This window comes from Leucoraja erinacea, chromosome 7 (assembly GCF_028641065.1).
Source record: "Leucoraja erinacea ecotype New England chromosome 7, Leri_hhj_1, whole genome shotgun sequence".
Taxonomy (NCBI): Eukaryota; Metazoa; Chordata; class Chondrichthyes; order Rajiformes; family Rajidae; genus Leucoraja; species Leucoraja erinaceus.
In genome coordinates, this window is record NC_073383.1 from 65,830,874 (window position 1) to 65,850,087 (window position 19,214).

General features: G+C 42.4%; 1 protein-coding gene across 5 annotated transcripts in view; it reads left to right on the plus strand.

Moving 5' to 3' along the window:
- Positions 1-4,643: 4,643 nt before the first annotated feature.
- lypd6b (LY6/PLAUR domain containing 6B) overlaps positions 4,644-19,214 on the plus strand; it is a 141,278-nt gene continuing 126,707 nt past the window's right edge. For 2 of the 5 annotated variants that reach the window (XM_055638696.1, XM_055638698.1), the window contains exon 1: positions 4,644-5,009. The gene's annotated coding sequence lies outside the window, so the exon portion shown is untranslated. The remainder of the gene's footprint in view (positions 5,010-19,214) is intronic. The other 3 variants (XM_055638695.1, XM_055638694.1, XM_055638697.1) reach the window with 2 other exon arrangements.

The window sequence follows — 19,214 nt, forward strand, 5'->3', positions numbered from 1 at the left end:
TGGTTTTCAAATTTTTTTACAGTTCAAGGGGTATGAATACTTTTGCAAGCCACTGTATCTGTCGAGATCCAGATGCTGCCTGTCCCGCTGAGTTACTCCAGAATTATGTGTCTATCTTCGGTGTAAGCCAGCATCTGCAGCTCCTTCCTACTACTTTCATAATGCATGGTTGTGTTCCATACTGCTCCTGACCATGAATGATATGTCATATCCTCTCATTAAGTCATGCAGCATGGAAACAGACCTCTCAGCCCAACTTGCCCACATCGGCCAACATGCCCCACTACACTAGTCCCACCTAGCAGCGTTTGGCCCATATCCTTTTAAACCAATCCTATCCATGTACCTGTCTAAATGTTTCTTAAAAGTTGTGATAATACCTGCTTCAACTGCCTCTTCCAGCAGCTCGTTCCATACACCTATCACCTTTTATTTATTTAAGAATTGCCCCTTAGGTTCCTATTAAATCTTTGACCCCTCACCTTAAACCTATGTCCTCTGGTTCTCAATTCCCCTACTTGGGGAAAAAACTGCATTTACCCTATCTATTCCTCTCATAGAAACATAGAGAAACATAGAAATTTGGTGCAGGAGTAGGCCATTCGGCCCTTCGAGCCTGCACCGCCATTCAATATGATCATGGCTGATCATCCAACACAGTATCCCGTACCTGCCTTCTCTCCATACCCCCTGACCCCCTTAGCCACAAGGGCCACATCTAACTCCCTCTTAAATATAGCCAATGAACTCATGATCTTGTATACCTTTGTAAGATCAACCCTCATCCTTCTGTGCTCCAAAGAATAAAGTCCTAGGCTGCTCAACCTCTCCCTATAGCTCAGGTCCTCGAGTCCTGGCAAAATCCTTGTGAATAGACACAAAATGCTGGAGTAACTCAGCAGGACAGGCAGGATCTCTGGAGAGAAGGAATGGGTGATGGTTTGGGCCGAGACCCTTCTTCAGACTGAACATCCTTGTAAATAGTTTCTACACCTTTGCTAGCTCTCCTTAATTGTTAATTGGTTATTTTGATAAAGCAAGTACTTTCCTGGTTCACTATAACATCTGTGTTTTGGTATGAACCAATGATCTACTACATATTTAAATCAAAACCCCAACTAAATCTTGTTGTCATTTTGATTGTAACTAACATTGGAATGAAAAAACATGCAGCAACAAGAACACCTCACTGCTTAATTATATATTGGTATGTTTTTACATTGTTGGTTTTGTTACAGTGTTGAGAAGCTGCAAGTAATACATGTAAACACTGTTCAAACCTATTTCTTGCCTTGAGTAATCCTTGCCCTTCCCACGATGGGTGCCTGTGAAATGTTTTCAATGGTACAAACTCTTTTGCTAATCTCCTCTACCTTCTATCACAAACCTTCTTGTTCCGTCTTTTTACCCGTTACTAATGGAAGATTACTGACCTGAAGTGATAACTCCTCTTCACACTTTACAAATACTGTAACGGTATTTCCAATATTTTGTTTTATTTTCAGATTTCCGGCATCGGTCATGTCTTGTATACATGTGATTCTAAACTCTCCCTGGTTTTGATTATTCCTGATATGGAATGAATCATCAGTGTCCTACCTCTTAATAACTTTGAGTGACTTGGATAGGCTGGGTGAGTGGGCAACAGAGAGTGGTGAGTCTCTCGAACTCTCTGCCACAGAGGATAGTTGAGGCCAGTTCATTGGCTATATTTAAGAGGGAGTAAGATGTGGCCTTTGTGGCTAGAGGGTTCAGGGGGTATGGAGAGAAGGCAGGTACGGGATATTCAGCCATGATCATATTGAATGGCGGTGCAGGCTCAAAGGGCCGAATGGCCTACTCCTGCACCTATTTCCTATGTTTCTATGTTTCTATGATGATCAACACCTACACTTGAGGAGGATATAAACATTAAAAAAAAACTTTTAATGCCTTGGATAAAATGTGATGCTTTTATTCTGAACATAGTAGCAGAATTTATACTGATTTTCATATTAAATCTCTTTTAAAGTGAAATAAAAGTGAATGATGAATACTTTATTTTCACATGAGACAGGTCACAGTTAAATTCTTTGCTTTTCATACCCAAGGTATGCAAAGAGTTGCCACATAAAGGGCAGCAACAAAGTTCTAAAAGTATTCCAGGCCAGGTCCTCCTCGTTTATTCTCCCCCCCCCCCCCCCCCCCCCCCCCCCCCCCCCCCCCCCCCCCCCCCCCCCCCCCCCCCCCCCCCCCCCCCCCCCCCCCCCCCCACACCGGGTGTTCCATTGTTGCTCTATGCTGGAGGAAAACCTCAGTGGATCAGATAGGAATAGGGAATGGGTATGACAGATGACATTTCAAGTCAGGACCCTTCTTGTCTTTTAAAGCAAACCTGCCAGAACATGTGAAAAAAATTGTTACGGTTAAAAGTTCACGCTGCGCCCACTGCTGAAGCTCCGGGCCCGTCAATCCTTGGTGTTAGGCCGCGAGGGAGGCGACATGGAAAAGGTCGCCTCTCCGTGGAGGAGGTGACCAAAAAACGGTTTCCCCCTTACACCCCCCTCACCACTCCCCACACACCGAGAGACATTAACACAACATTTGGACATACAAAAAAACCCCAAAAAATTATAATTGACTAACACGCTGCTGGCAGGGCAGCCTTCTTGCAGCGCCCCCGCCGACCCTTGTCTATCAGCGAGACTAGTCAGAACCAATTTCTGATGTGCATAAATCACAATTCCTTTGATGTATATTGGGAAAAGTGCGTTACGATGCAACAAAAGATACACTCTCTGTAAAACTTGCTGTGATTGGACTTGTTTCCCACTATCTAACGCAACCAATAACTTTAAATGTTTGTCACCAACCAATGTGTAAACCTCCTGGATAAATGTAGTGTTGCATAGTTTTGTACAACACATTCATGTCAATAATTACCACTGAACTAACCACATTACCATTTGAATAAAGCCTCAGTGCTGCACTTACGCAAAAAAAAAAAACACTCCTGAGGGGCAACGTTTTTTACGCAAAGGGTGGAAGGTATATCAAGCGAACTGCCAGAGGCAGGTACAATCACAATGTTTAAGAAACATTTTGACAGCTCTAAGGATAGAATAGGTTTAGGGGCATATGGGCCAAATGCAGGCAGGTTAGACCAGTGTAGCTTAGTGCATGCTTAGTGGCATCGGCAAGTTGGGCTGAAGAACCTGTTTTCATACTGTCTGGCTCAATAACTCTTGCAAGTTCACCACTCTGCCTCCGCCACCACTGCTGGCAGTGTTCCACGCACTCACCACACTGTGCAAATAAAAACTTGCCCTGTTGTCTGCATTACACTGTTTTTCCTCTCACTTTAAGCTACATTTGGATGGGTACACGGATTGCAAAAATCTAGAGATATGGGCCAAATGTAGTCAAATGGCCCTGTCATCAGGCAATTGAACCATCCTACCAACAAGAGAGCAGTCCTGATCTACTATCTATCTCATTGGAGACTCTGACTACCTTTGATCAGATTTTAATGGCTGTATCGTGCACTAAATGTTATTCACGATGTTCCTTTTATCATGTATCTGTACACTGTGGATGGCCCCATTGTAATCATGTATTGTCTTTCCGCTGACTGGTTAGCACCAACAAAAGTTTGTTAAATAATAAACTAATGACTAGTTTAGATGGGGCATCTTGGTTGGCATAGATGTGTTGGGCTGAAGGGCCTGTTTGAGTCTGTCTTTGATATATGACCTATATGAATAAAATATGTTGTTGTGGGAATCAGAAAGGTCGAGGGTCAGCTTGATGCCAAAATTTCAACACCATGTCAGAGGTTGCAACCCAAACTGGACCCCTTAAACATTATACATCCGAACTCAGCAGGAGGGCTGAATGTGCGTGAGCGACTCAAAAAGTTAATCGCAGCTGCTAACCCAGGTTTCATGTCGCAAATGACAATTATTATTTTTTTAATTTCAAAATATACTTTATTTGTGAAATAAATATTCAATACATATAAAATTATAAAAGGACTGGACAAGCTAGATGCAGGTAAAATGTTCCCATTGTTGGGCAAGTCCAGAACCAGGGGCCACAGTCTTAGAATAAAGGGGAGGTCATTTAAGACCGAGGTGAGAAAAAAGTTTTTCTCCCAGAGAGTTGTGAATTTATGGAATTCCCTGCCACAGAGGGCAGTGGAGGCCAAATCACTGGATGGATTTAAGGTAGAGTTAGATAGAGCTCTAGGGGCTGGTGGAGTCAAGGGATATGGGGAGAAGGCAGGCACGGGTTATTGATGGGGAACGATCAGCCATGATCACAATGAGTGGCGGTGCTGGCTCGAAGGGCCGAATGGCGCCCTCCTGCACCTATTTTCTATGTTTCTACATGATCCTTACAAGACTCCATCCAACATTCTCGGAGGCTATACACCCATTCAATAATGTTTACACAAATCTATCCCCCCTCCACACCCCCTTGCCACTCAAGTGGCCCACTGGCATGGAATCCCTTCCCTTATTTTTGAGAGGCGTCTCCACCACACCTTGCCCCCCATGTCCAGCAGCGGAAGGACCATAGACTGTCCTCCCCTTGGCGTTGGCTGTACCAAGCTTCAGTGCATCCCTTAGAACGTCCTCCTGCAGTCGGCAACATTCCCCGACGCGACTGACAATGATGTTATAATGCGGTTTTCTTTCCGCAGATGGGAGCGGGTTTTTAATCATTGTTACACCAGGTAAAGCGGCAGAGTCACTTCCACGCAGAGTAAGTTGCAAGGTGAAATTGACCGTGAGCGACGCGAGGACGGTGCGAACTTCCAAACCTTTTTCGGACCTGCGTCTGATATGCAAATACAGCAGTGGGGTTGGGCAGATCCAAGCTCAGTTCCCGAGTCCATGTTTCATGCGCAACTGCACAGCAGAAGTTTCTCTGCTGGCTGCGTTAACGCTGAGGGGGAGTCCGGGATTCTTTAGCGGACGCGTTTGTTTGGATTCCGCTGCTTTAGCGAGCGTTCAATGCAGGATAAGGTGAGCTTCGGTTTGATTAGCCACGATGAATGTGATTGCGAGTCAATGGATTTCATGTGATGACCAATGCACCCTCACTAGATTCCGTGTAGAATATGCATCGTATCATGCAGTTTAAAGTATACAATATCTGAATACATATAAGACAGAATTTTGATTTTGTGTGCATGTTGCAACCGGACCCAGTGCTGCAAAGACTACACACAAGCGATGTGTATCTGCCTCGGTCTCAGTTTGTTGTTGCTGCCAGCGTTGAGTAAGGGGAAGCAAGCTGCATTTTGCCACAACACCTGTTGGACTCATCCATGTACCAGTGCCAACTCTTACCTTGCGAAAATGGAATTAAAAATAAAAAGATTAAATGTAACGCGTGTAACATTTATGACCATCGGGTCGACACAAAACGCGGGCACGCTTTTCAGATTGCACACTCGCTTTGTTTTTGTCGTTGGTATTAAGTCAGGTCTTTGTTATTGCCGGGGACTGTTTTGAGTTCGGGGCTATTGAGTTTTCCCATCAGTTTTTTCTTCTGCCACCGCCGGTTTACTTCGAAACTCGCAACTACATTGAACACATAACAACCCAGCTTCACGTTTTAAGAGGGAAATATTCCCCAAACTCAGTAAAGCAGTCAGTGGCCCAAGCTCTATTTATCTGCTTTTTATGTGTAGTGTAATCTTCAGCTACCACACTTATGAAGTTTATTATTTCATTTGACAATCATCCCTCTTAGAATTTCTTTTTGTGTGTAAGACACTATGAAAATGCTTGCTTTGTTTGTGTATAAGTATCGGGTTCCAAAACGTTTCTATTAGCGGTGCAGATCTGAGGGCGTTGAGGGGCGCTTTTATTTAAAAATATTTGAAACGCACAACGGATTGGCAAATCGATCGATGTCAGAAAAAAAAAGCAATTAGAATTAAGTAGGTTGGGTTAATTGATTAGGCCCCATGATTATAAAGCAACCGTAGCGTAACAGAAGGGACGCCAACTAATGGACATAGAACAATACAGCACAGGTACACATATCTGGCTTCATCAAAACTCCTGGCAATGTGTTCCAGCCCAGCCCCCCCCCACCACCCCCCACCACCACTCTCTGTGTAAAAAAACACTTTCCCCTTCTCACCTCACCCTGGGGAAAAGGTTCTGACTGCCTCTCATAAATTTATATTGTTCTATGAAGTCCCCCTTCAAGCTCTGACGTTCCAGAGAATACAATCCAACTTTATCTAACCTCTCCTTGTGCTGAAACCCTTGAATCCAGACAGCATTCTGGTAAATCTCCTCTGCGTCCTCTCCAAAGCCCCCACATCCTTCCTGTTCACAGAACTGCATGCAATGCTCCAAGTATATAATGGACACATTTTGTTTTTAAATAAATGGAATGTGGACAATTGCCAAGATTGTGATTTACGGAAATTAAAGAAAGTATAAAATATTTTGAATCTGTTTGGAAGATTTCCATTAAATAATGTTCTTATTTACATAAGGCTCATTTGATAGACATTAAGTGACACTTAATGTCTATCAAATGTCTATCAAAGGTTTGAATCCAGCAGAGATGAATACGGGCTGCTTTCTACTTGAATGACATTAGGCATTGCAATTTGGTTCTGAGCATATGCTTGCCTACATCCAAAACTATGCACAAATTCCAAAACTATGCACACATTAACACTCAGACCGGATTAGAAGTATTCTCTCTGATGTGGTTCAGGCATAACATCAGTATGAAACTAAGCTATTCCCAGTTGAATATAGACACAAAAAGCTGGAGTAACTCAGCGGGTCAGAGAGCATCTTGAGACGTTTTGGGTCGAGACCCTTCCTCAGTCTTTCCAGCTGTTTGGGTTAATCTCTGGAACAATGAATAATGGCATTGGTTTCAACATGGAAGGCTCCACATGTTACTATAGTCCCCTTCTGACCATTGCCTTGCTTACTAACATTTTGGTGGGAAATATTTATTTTATTAAACTTCATTTGTTTTTTTTAGTTTCTCGACATCCATGAACACATCAGCATCTACATGACTTAATGAACAACAGTGTCCATTCACTGCAATTAACTCACACAAGTTCATGTGTTTGGGATGTGGGAGGAAAGCGTAGGGCCAGGAGGAAGCCCATATCCTACAGGGAGATGCAAATTCTACAGAGAGAGCACAGGAAGTTAGGATGGAATCTGCTGAGTCGAGAGGTAGCAGTTTTTCTTATTGTTTACTGTGCATCCTGACAATCATCCTGCAGCCTTGTTAGTTTTGAAATAAAGGGTGTGGATCATAGTCTTACAACATGGGACACAGGCCCTTCAGCCCAATGTGCTCAAACCAGCAAACATGTCCCATCTACACTAGTCCTACCTGTCTGCATTTGGCCCATAAACCTCTAAACATGTCCTATTCATGTGCGTGTCTAACTGTTTCTTAAACATTGCGACAGTACCTTCCTCAACTACCTTTTCCGGCAGCTCGTTCCATAAACCCACTGCCCTTTGTGTGAATAAAGGTGTGGGCATTGCATCTAGTGAAACCTGTGCCTTCTCTCGGTTAAATCAGGCCTTTGGAATATTCTGGTTGCTTACATCAGTATTGTGATGATGTGGGGTGACCTAAATGTGTTTGGATCATCCGTATCATGTAAGCATTGTGGATAGGATTGATACAACATGAATGTTACACACTGCATTAATAGAGGAGCTGTACATTGGAAATGTCCTCATCTTGGAGGAAGATCATTGATGTAGCAGCTGAAGATATTAAGTTCATGAATTTGGCTCTAGGAATTCCTGAAGGAAGTTTTCTAACTGGAGTACGTTCAGGTCAGGAGCTATTCTAGCCACATTGGTTTTTCTTTTAATCCTATTTTCCTTAGCTTTTCTTTGGCTGCTTGCTGTTATACATGCGCCTTGGCATTATCTGTTTCTCCTTTCACCTTCCTACAATTTAGCTCTTTGTGATTGAGCTCTTCACAAGTTATAGGAGTAGAATTATGCCATTCGGCCCATCCAGTCTACTTCTCCATTCAATCATGGCTGATCTCTGCCTCCTAATGCCATTTTCCTGCCTTCTCCCCATAACCCTTGAAACCCGTTCTAATCAAGAATTTGTCTATCTCTGCCTTCAAAATATCAACTGCCGGCCTCCACAGCCCTCTGTGGCAATGAGTTCCACAAATTAAAATAGTCAGGTTCCTCGGACTAAAGAAGTTCCTCCTCGCCTCCTTGCTAAAAGAGCGCCCTTTAATTTTGAGGCCGTGACCTCTGGTCCTAGACTCTCCCACCAGTGGAAACATCCTTTCCACATCCACTCTATGCCTTTCATTATTCTGTAAGTTTCAATAAGGTCTCCCCTTCTAAACTCCAGCGAGTTGAGGCTCATTGCTGTCAAGCAGTCATCATATGCTAGCCCACTCATTCCGGGAATCATTCTTGTAAACCTCCTCTGGACCCTCTCCAGAGCCAGCACATCCTCAGAAATGGGCCCGAATTTGCTCACCGTGCTCCAAATGCGGCCTGACCAGTGCCTTATAGAGCCTCAGCTCTTGTGATTGAGCCTGGAAGGACTTTCAATGACAGGACTGAAACCTAACTATCTGACTATGATAACCCTTAACAACCTAATTGAAATTTGGAACATGCTAATTTCCACTATGGGTTTTGGTGGGGTTAAATATATATAGTAGTAGAACACAATAGGAGAAGGTTCCATATGATTGGGAATATGTCACTGTTCTAGCTACTGTGGAACTGCTTGCAGGGAAAAATCTTTGTGGCAAAGGCTTCATCCCTGTCTGTTGGACTCCTCTATGGTGAAGCCAGGTGATGCACATGGAATTGTCATCTGTCATTTGTAATGCCACCCTTTTATCATTCTTAACTGTGTACGAGTGGGCTGGTGATGACATTCACTGACTGTGACACCATCAATCTCTGACTTTAGTCTGATGCTTTTGGTATTTCAAGAGTGTTTGATTGTCATATGTACCAACAACGGATCAATGAAATTCTTACTTGCAGCAGCTTAACGGGCCCGCCAATGCATTACAATTAAAAAATCAATACATTAATAACTGTAATACCGGGTTATAAAAATGGAGTGCATATTTACTGTGTAGTGACACATGTCTAGAGTGATTCATAACAACTTATACGGGCACACCATAGAAGATATAATGTCAGGTTGTATCACAGCTTGGATTTGGATCAGCTCTGCCCAAGACCGCAAGAATTTGCAAAGAGTTGGAGATGTTGCCCAAACTCCCCATCATGGATTCCATCAACACTTCAAGCTGCCTCAGAAAAGCTGCCAACATAATCAAAGACTTGTCTCTCCTGGTCATTCCTTCTTCTACCTGCTCCTGTCCGGCAGAAGGTGCAGAAACTTGAGAGCTCGCACCAGTAGACTCGAGTACAGCTTCTTCCCCACTTTTTTCTGGTTGCTCAACAGTCCTTCCCTAAGCCAGGATTTTATTCGATTCACCTCTACCTCATTGTGGACATTGGACTTTGTCTATGAAACTGATGTGCTACAATGCTCAGAACAACATGCTGAACACAGTATCTCCCCCTTAGCTCCATCTATTGTACTTGAGTTTTGACTGATCTGTTTGGATAGCATATAAAGCAAAGCTTTTTGCTGTACTTCAGTACATGGGCCAATAATAAGCGTGAACCTGAACCTAATATGTAGTTATGTTTAGGAAGGAACTGCAGATGCTGGTTTAAACCAAGGATAGACACAAAATGCTGGAATAGCTCAGAAGGACAGGCAGCATCTCTGGAGAGAAGGAATTCAAGTCTGAAGAAGGGTCTCGTCCCGAAACATCACCCATTCCTTATCTCCAGAGTTGCTGCCTGTCCCACTGAGTTACTCCTGAATTTTGTGTCTATCTTCATGTTACAAGGTTTGTCTTTCATTTCAATGGATGGGGTGCTGTTCCCGATCTACTCTTTCGTTGTCTCCAATGCATTTCGTTGTCTCTAATGCATTTCGTTGTCTCTGTACTGTACACTGACAATGACAATTAAAATTGAATCTGAATCTGAATCTGAATCTGAATCTACTGCTTTGCATTGAACCTGAGATGGGATACCATTTCTTCGAAATATCTATGACTCTACAAGTTATCTTTTTCAATTTGCACTTTAAAATTGGAGATAAATATTAAAACCGCTATTTGAACATTGGGACGTGAGCCAATCCCGAGAGTTTGATGCAACTATGATTAACACTCATCAAACAAAACAGTAAAGATTCCAGGTTTTACCATTAACTATTTATTTTCAATTTTATTACACCATCTGTTTATTCAAGCATTAAGTTCAGCTACAGGTTAATGATTAGAGTTTTGACAGGCAATTTCTGATTAAAGGAATCACAACTGTTAGCAAGTATAATAATGAAAACAGAAATGCGAGAAATATTCAGAAGGTAGGAATCTGTAGGAAGAGAAACAGTTAGTGACTGTCTATCCTATCTAAGTCTCTCATAATTTTATATACTTCTATCGTCTCTTTTCAACCTCTGACGTTCCAGAGAAAACAATCCAAGTCTATCCAACCTCTCTCAACAGCTGAAACCCTCTAACCCTGGCAGCATTCTGGTAAACTCCACCATCTCTAAAGACTTCACATCTTTCCTGTAATGGGGCGACCAGAACCGCTGGTGCAGAAATAATAAGAGTGACCGTGTAGCATCTGTGGGGAGAGAACCTGCGCTAATGTTTCAATTCAGTGTCACAGCACAACACTGGAATAGAATTGAGCGGAATGGAGAGGGAATGTATCTAATAACCTCTGCATGGTAAGAATGCCACATTCACCATTCAGTAAGACTGCATTGTGTCTCTTATTTATTCAATTTGTAACTGTGTTTTGCACCTTGAATTCTGGATGCAGGCCTGACATTATTTTTGGGTGGGAGCCCTGATGGATTGTGATTCAGCTGACCTGCTTACAGGGCTGAAGAATGGACTCGACCCGAAACGTCACCCATTCCTTCTCTCTAGAGATGCTGCCTGTCCCTCTGCTGACTTACTCCAACTTTATGTGTCTTCTGCTTACAGGGGAATGAATATGCACAGAAGATAGCAGTTGGTACTTTTATTTGAAGCCTAATGGTAAACCCACATATTTGCATTCTAATGACTTCAGTTAATCATTATTGCCTAGCACAGCTGTGATAATATGCTTCGTTTGTCCTCCGGTGTTTAAAGTTCTTTGATTGTCAGCCCTGCTGCAAATTTGAGGGTGTTAAGTGAAATATACAGCAGAGTGCCATGACCTTTTGTAATGTGTAACTTCTGCCGTAATGTAAATTTAAGCTTGAATTCTGAATTTGAACTTTAAGTCTGATGAAGGGTCCCAACCTGAATTGTTCCTTATCCTTGTTCCCAAAGATGCTGCATGACCCGTTGAGTTACTCCAGCATTTTGTGTCTTCTAATTTAAGCTCGTCTGTTTTTCAAACTTGCGATACACGAGTCTGGAGAGTTTATCTGGGCTGATTGTTTCAGTTCACACAAAATTTGTCTCCTGGGTGTGGAGACTCTGTTCCATTGTGCTGTTTCTTTTTCAGTGCCATTCACCTGAACTTATTACAACGTGTCTAGAAATTAAGCACTGAAATTAAGTACATTCAGTACAGCTCTTGTTAACATGACTTTTTGCATTGGTTTTAGTTTTTGCATTTAGTTTTTGCATTAGAATTAGTTTAGTTTAGAGATACAGCACGGAAACGGGCCCTACAGCCCACAGGGTCCACGCCGACCAGCAATCTCTGCATATTAACACCATCCTTCACACACTAGGACATTTGCCAAGCCAATTTACCTACATACCTGTACGTCTTTGGAGTGTGGGAGAAAACCTACGGAGGTCATGGGGAGAACGTACAAACTCCTTACAGACAGCAACCGTAGTTGGGATCAAACCCGGGTCTCCGGCGCTGCAAACGCTGTAAGGCAGCAACTCTAACGCTGCGCCACCGTGCCGTTATTTTGGGAGTTCTCTCCTGATCTCTGTTTAAAGCTAGGGCTGTGGAGTCGGAGTCTTGGAGTCAGAGCAATTTTGGTGCTGCTTTAGTCTGAGTTGGGAAAAAAGTCCCGACTCCAACCTCAACATCAATTTCAGTGACTACGTAAATCAGAAAAAATCCCACTTTTTAAAAATAACGCACTCTTTATTTCCATCGGAGAGATTGAGAAATCGCATCGTGAGGCAAGTAGCCACAGCAGCCAGGACCTCTCAAATTGATGCTATCCTGCTGAGACGTGCAGGAATGGGAGCTATTTTGGACCAAGCAACTCGCTGAGGCAACACAGATATGATGATTAAGCATTTGCTTGACCTAAAACCCTTTCTAAAAGACATTGATAATCCCAATGTCTTACTGACTACAAGTCAATGGAGATTGATATCACAATTAGAAGCTCTGCTTGCTGTCACCAAAAAACTGCAAGCAGAGGATTTAACTCCTGGTTCGTTCCTATGGGAGTGGAAACATTTAATATTTCACCTATCCAAAGCTGGAGGATTAATTGTTGAAGGAATTGTATCATCAATGAAGAAAAGAGTGGGTCTGCTACTTGAAAATTAGCTGCTGTCTACATAGATCCGATGAACCGAATCTTGTTGAGCGAAGATCAAATTGCTAAAGCAAAAGAGGGCCTCTGTGATGTTGTAGTTCGGATAAAAGGGCTACTACCTGAAAAGTCAGAACCACAAAATGAAGATGGGAGTACCAAATCCTTCTCATCCTCCAAATGATGAAGGTCAGATTTTCCAAAATATTTAGGTAAAATGGAGCAGTCGAGAACAAAGCAAGGCAGCCTTTTGATGTGAAATTGATGGAATTCAAGCAAGATTTTCTTGGTGGTTTAAAAGAAGTAGAGAAATATGATTGTTCATCTAAACTTACAGTACAAGAAATCATCTCTGCTTATCCAGAAATAGTAAAATTTCCAGCTATGATAGTAACAGCCATACAACACACTCAGGTCAGCGTGGAGAGACTGTTCTCCCCACTGAAAATAATTAAATCAGATTTAAAGGCTTCAATGAAAGAGGATCTGGCAGAAGCAATTCTTTTCCTAGGGACGTTAATAATAAATTTTAGGTATGTACTTTTGTAGCAAACTTAACTACCTATGCATTTAGTTTTATTTTCTATTGCACTTGAGAATTTTTTGGGGCTTAATTTAGCCATTTAGCTCATACCTGTGGCCTTAGTTTAATAAATGTAGTAGTAATGCTTTTATAATTTTTATCTAATTAAATGGAATTATAATTTCGTCATAGTCCTATATGTATTTTTTTCCTTTTAGCATAATGAATTATATTTTGTTTTCATGAATAAACAATAAAAAAGCCACAATAGGATAGCTACAACCATTAGACTCAAAACTTTGAGGACATGGGTATTAAAAGTTAGCCTGATGATTCTTGTAGTTCTTATGAAATGCCATCTTGTGTAATGTCATCATAGCAGATTTAGAATTATTATACCCGGGGGTCGGAGCCGGGTGTTTTGGGTATTGACTCCCACAGCCCTGTTTAAAACCATATAACCATATAACAATATAACAATTTACAGCACGGAAACAGGCCATCTCGACCCTTCTAGTCCGTGCTGACGCTGGATAAACGCTGAATATCTTTAAGAAAAAGGTAAATAAGGTGGATATAGACAATAGTTGTAGCACTTGGGGACAATGGTATGTTGCAAGCATCGTTTTGATTCAGCTTGCAAACATACTTGCCTGACCTGGTGATCTTTTCTTATCTAAGTTATACAGTTGTAACTAACTTCAGAATGAGATGAGATCCAAATAATACTTGTACCTGCACTAGGTAATGCTGACATCCACAGAAACTGGTCTCAGTACCCGTGCAAACAAGGATAGCTTAGCATTTATTTACTTTGATATGCTCCCTAGCAGCTACAGCAGGTAAAAGATAACTTATCTTATTTGTAGTGAAGAATCTACTAATGTTGTGAAATGCTTTAGATTGATTGATTTCCACCCGAATGCTGCACAGTCACTTTCCTCAAAGGTTCATGGACAAAAGAAAGCCAAGACACGAAAGGCACAGGGAATGTTATTAATTTGTATCTTTCACCTACAAGCCAACACGTTTCCAATGATTATTAACTTGTTAAACACTGGATGCTAGAATAGTGCAGACGGCCATGTGGCATGATGTAGAAACCTCTGTAGTCTGAAGAAGGAAGGGTCTTGACCTGAAACATCACCTATCCATGTTCTCCAGAGATGCTGCCTGACCTGTTGAGTTACTCCAGATGTTTATTTCCTTTTGTGTAGCAGTGGTAGGTTTACAAGATCTGAAGGGAAACCAATGTGAGGAACAGAAATGTTGGCACTAATGCCATTGACTTTCACTTTGAATCTCATGTGGCAATGCATAGCGACTTAAGGTCAAAGTTGGGAATCCAACTTTGGAATCAGGTGAGAAATATTAAATAAGGGTAGCTATAATGCTTCAACATTTTGTTATACTAATTAGGTAGATCAGGTAGAATAAAGAAATTAGGGGAGCTACAAATTAAAGTTTTATTTTGATATGAATATCTGCGCTGCTGGCCATCTCTGTTGCTTTTTTTAAATGAAGATTTCACTCATTACTGTGAAGGTCCAGAATTTGCTGCTTGTGCCAAAGTGATGACTTTGACCTTAAGTGATGATACTTCTTCCATAAAAATTCCCCAGATAGACACCAAAAGCTAGAGTAATTCAGCGGCGGGTCAGACAGCATCTCGGGAGAAAAGGAATGGGCGACATTTCAGTTGGAGCCCCTTCTTCAGGCTGAGAGTTGGGGGAAAGGGAAACGAGAGATATAGATGGTGGTGTAGAGAGATATACAACAAATGAATGAAAGATATGCAAAAAAGTAATGATGATAAAGGAAACAGGCCATTGTTAGCTGCGGCCTAGGTGAGAACGAGTGTAGACAATGAGACTCAACTACATGACTTTGAGGCTTGTATGTGTATCCCCACAATGATCTAGCAATTCCTGTGGCGGAAGTTCACGTTTCCGATATCCATCCCTATCAGATGTCAGCAAAAGAATCCCTGGCATCCAGTCAGTTGTGGTGTCACTGGTTGGCAGAGAAGCTGACCACATTAAAGGCAGGAAACCAAGGCCTATTTTTTAAATTATTTTCTAAAGAAAGATTAGTACATTTATTTAAAGTTAAACTTTGAATAGGGTGCATTTTTATGTAATTTATATTCATGGAATGCAGCAATATATATAATGCTGTATATATTTAAAATTAATATTCAGGAGGCGAGAAGGTTTAGTTTAGTGATTAATACGGAGATAAAGCATGGAAACAGGCCCTTCGGCCCACTGATTCCACGCTGACCAACAATCAGCCGTTCACACTGGTTCTATGTTATCTCATTTTCTCAACACTTCCCGCACAATGTAAGTGGTGGGCATATGGAACGAGCTGCCAGACGAGGCTGGAACAAGATTTAAAAGACATTGGGCAGGTAAATGGATAGGAAAGGTTTAGTCAAATATTGGAGAAATAAAGGCAGGTTGGACTAGTGTAGATTTAGTGTAGAGGCCATTTAACATACAAAGTTGCACATCTTTGGGATGTGGGAGAAATCTGGAGCACCCGGAGGAAACCCACATGGTGACAAGGAGAACGTACAAACTCTGCACTGATAGCACACTGGGTCAGGATTGAATCTGACACCGTGAGGCATGTGGTATACAGATTTAGGTGATTTTGTCTTGCATTTTTTGTTAGCAATGCAAACACATCTTAGAATCTTTAATTTGCTACTTGTTGCATTAGGCAGTGAATAAAAGATTTCAACCTTGGTTTTCAAACTGGTAGATTTGGGAGTGTTGCAATCATAAGATGAAAAAAAGACACGAAGTGTTGGAGTAACTCAGCAGGTCAGGTTACATCTCTGGAGAACATGGCTAAGTGACGTTTCTGGTGTGACTCTTCTTCAGACTGACCTGAAACGGCACTTAACCCTATTCTCCAGAGGTGCTGCGTGATCAGCTCATTACTCCAGGGCGATCCGCTCATTACTGCATTACTCCAGCACTTTGTCATTTTTTATAAACCAGCATCTGCACTTCCATGATTTTCAATCATGAAATCAAGTTATTTTAAACGTTTATAATTAAACTGGAGAAAGTAGGGTGCGGGAGAAAAGTAAATTCACTGCGATGGCCCCAGCCAAGAACATCCATTACCCTCAGTTTAAGAGACAGTTACTTGGCTTCACACAGAGAGTTGGGAGTCTGTGGAATTCTCTGCCTCCGAGGGCGTTGGAGGCTGGTTCTCTGGATGCTTTCAAGAGAGAGCTAGACCAAGCTCTTAAAGATAGCGGAGTCAAGGGATATGGGGAGAAGGCAGGGACGGGGTACTGATTGTGGATGATCAGACATGATCACATTGAATGGCGGTGCTGACTCGAAGGGCCGAATGGCCTACTCCTGCACCTATTGTCTATTGTCTTTTGTCTCTGCTCTGTTCTCTGATTAACTCCCATCGGAAGAGGGGAGTGAATTAGAGAACAGATCTACCCCCACCCACCCCCCCAACCCCCACAACATTCCGTGCCTGAATATACTTCCTGCTCATTGATAATGGTTATTTCTGCTTAAAGACTCAACATTTTGCAGCTCAATAAGGAAGCAAGCATTCTTGATGATTGAGTGTAATCAATAAGATCAGTGGTGGATTGACATCAGCATTGAAGGGAGGAAAATAGTGTTGGCACGACAGTTAGAAATAATAACCCAGTGAGGGTATGTTCCAGGAACGCTGAGGCCCTGTACAAAAATGGACAGAAGCGACTGTACTTTTTGAGAAGGCTTCGCTCCTTCAACGGCTGCAGTAAGATGTTGCAGACGTTCTACCAATCGGTGGGAGCAAGCGCCATTTTCCTTGCTGTCGTGTGCTGGGGCAGCAGGGTGAAGGCCACGGATGTCAACAGGATTAACAAACTCATCAGGAAGGCCGGCTCTGTCCTGGTTGTTGTGTTGGATTCATGGGAGGTGGTCTTGGAGGGGAGGATACTCCTCAAACTGCGGAGCATTTTGGACAATACAGCTCACCCCTTGCATGATACACTGGTCAACCTGAGGAGTATCTTCAACAACAGACTGGTTCCACCAAGATGCAGTACAGAATGCCCCAGGAGATCCTTCTTCCCTGTGGCTATCATAGAAACATAGAAATTAGGTGCAGGAGTAGGCCATTCGGCCCTTCGAGCCTGCACCGCCATTCAATATGATCATGGCTGATCATCCAACTCAGTATCCCGTACCTGCCTTCTCTCCATACCCTCTGATCCCCTTAGCCACAAGGGCCACATCTATCTCCCTCTTAAATATAGCAACTCCCTCTTAAATATAGCTAATATTTGGCCTCTACAGCCTTCTGTGGCAAATAAATCCACAGATTCACCACCCTCTGACAAAGTAAATTTCTCCTAATCTCCTTCCTAAAAGAATGTCCTTTAATTCTAAGGCTATGACTGTTCTATGGCTATGACTGGTTAGATAGAATTGGTAATGTTTTGGGTCGAGACCCTTCTTCAGACTGAGAGTCAGGGGAGAGGGAGACACAGAGATATAGAAACATAGAAATTAGGTGCAGGAGTAGGCCATTCGGCCCTTCGAGCCTGCACCGCCATTCAATATGATCATGGCTGATCATCCAACTCAGTATCCCGTACCTGCCTTCTCTCCATACCCCCTGATCCCCTTAGCCACAAGGGCCACATCTAACTCCCTCTTAAATATAGCCAATGAACTGGCCTCAACTACCCTCTGTGGCAGAGAGTTCCAGAGATTCGCCACTCTCTGTGTGAAAAAAGTTCTTCTCATCTCCCCCCCCCCCCCCCCCCAACCGGGAACCCCCACCCCACCCCCCCCCCCAATCTCGGGAACAATCCCCCCCACATCTCCCCAACCCTTAAGAATTTTGTAAGTTTCTATATCAAACTGTACAACTCCTCCCTCTTCTGCCACGGTAGACTGACTTCCCCTCCCCCCCCCCCCCCCCCCCCCACCACCCACCCCACCCCACCCCACCCTCCCAAACTTTGCACATCCCCAAACCTTTCCACTCGTCACTTTAATTTCATGTATCTTGTGTTATATGACTTGGCAGATCAATTTCCCTCCTGGGATAAATAAAGTTCCATTGCATCCTATCATATCGTATAAGGTAACTGTGACATTGCTATTCTGTTTTGTTGATTTTACAACAATATGAAAGTCATCAACCTGTAATATGGCTTTACTTTACTGGCCCTGTGTTTACTGCTGTCAGTGGTAAAAGTGCTCATCTCAGTAACCATTAGTAGAATATGCAGCAGCAGATGGGCCTGCGGACATCTAGAGAACTGAAGTTCATTCAAAGGCACTTTTCTTCCTTAAAGGCTGGAGCCTTCTGTGGCCATGTTAGCATTTTGGCTGCAGAGGTAATTTTATCATTAACTGATCATTATCATATCTGGCTATCATTATCATGCCCGAAGAAAGGTCTCGACCCGAAACTTCACCCATTCCTTCTCTCCAGAGATGCTGCCTGTCCCGCTGAGTTACTCCAGCTCAGCGTTTCTCAACCTTTTTACCCTTGCGGAACCCTTGAAATAATTTTCATGTCTCAGGGAACCACTACATAAAAAATATTACATATCTTTATTTTTCTCTTTCATAAACTTATTCATTAGGCAAACATAATATGTTTTTCTGATAACTGGGGTAAGCAAAAAATAAATTATGTTTTTCTCAAGTTTATTGATGATGCAAAAAAATAAAAATAAAACTGCTTGTTCAAAACTGAAGCAAATAAAGGCAATCAGAAGAACTAATCTTGGAGGAGAGCGAGAAAGAGAGAGAGAGAGAGAGAGAGAAAGAAAGTGAAAGAAAACACAAACTTTTCATAAACTAACAAAAACATACATAAATAAACTTTTGATAAACTAACAAAAATTTTTTAAAATTCATATAACATCCCTAAATGATGGGTAAAAATTACTAAATTACGTGGGTGAATGAGGGACTGTTCCTGCAAGCCAGGAAACACACACAGGAGTGATGGAGACTGTGCATGCGTCTGTACTCGAGTCAGTCACTTGATGATACACAAATCCGTCACGTATAGCTCTTGTCCACTGACCACTAAAGGCAGTTTC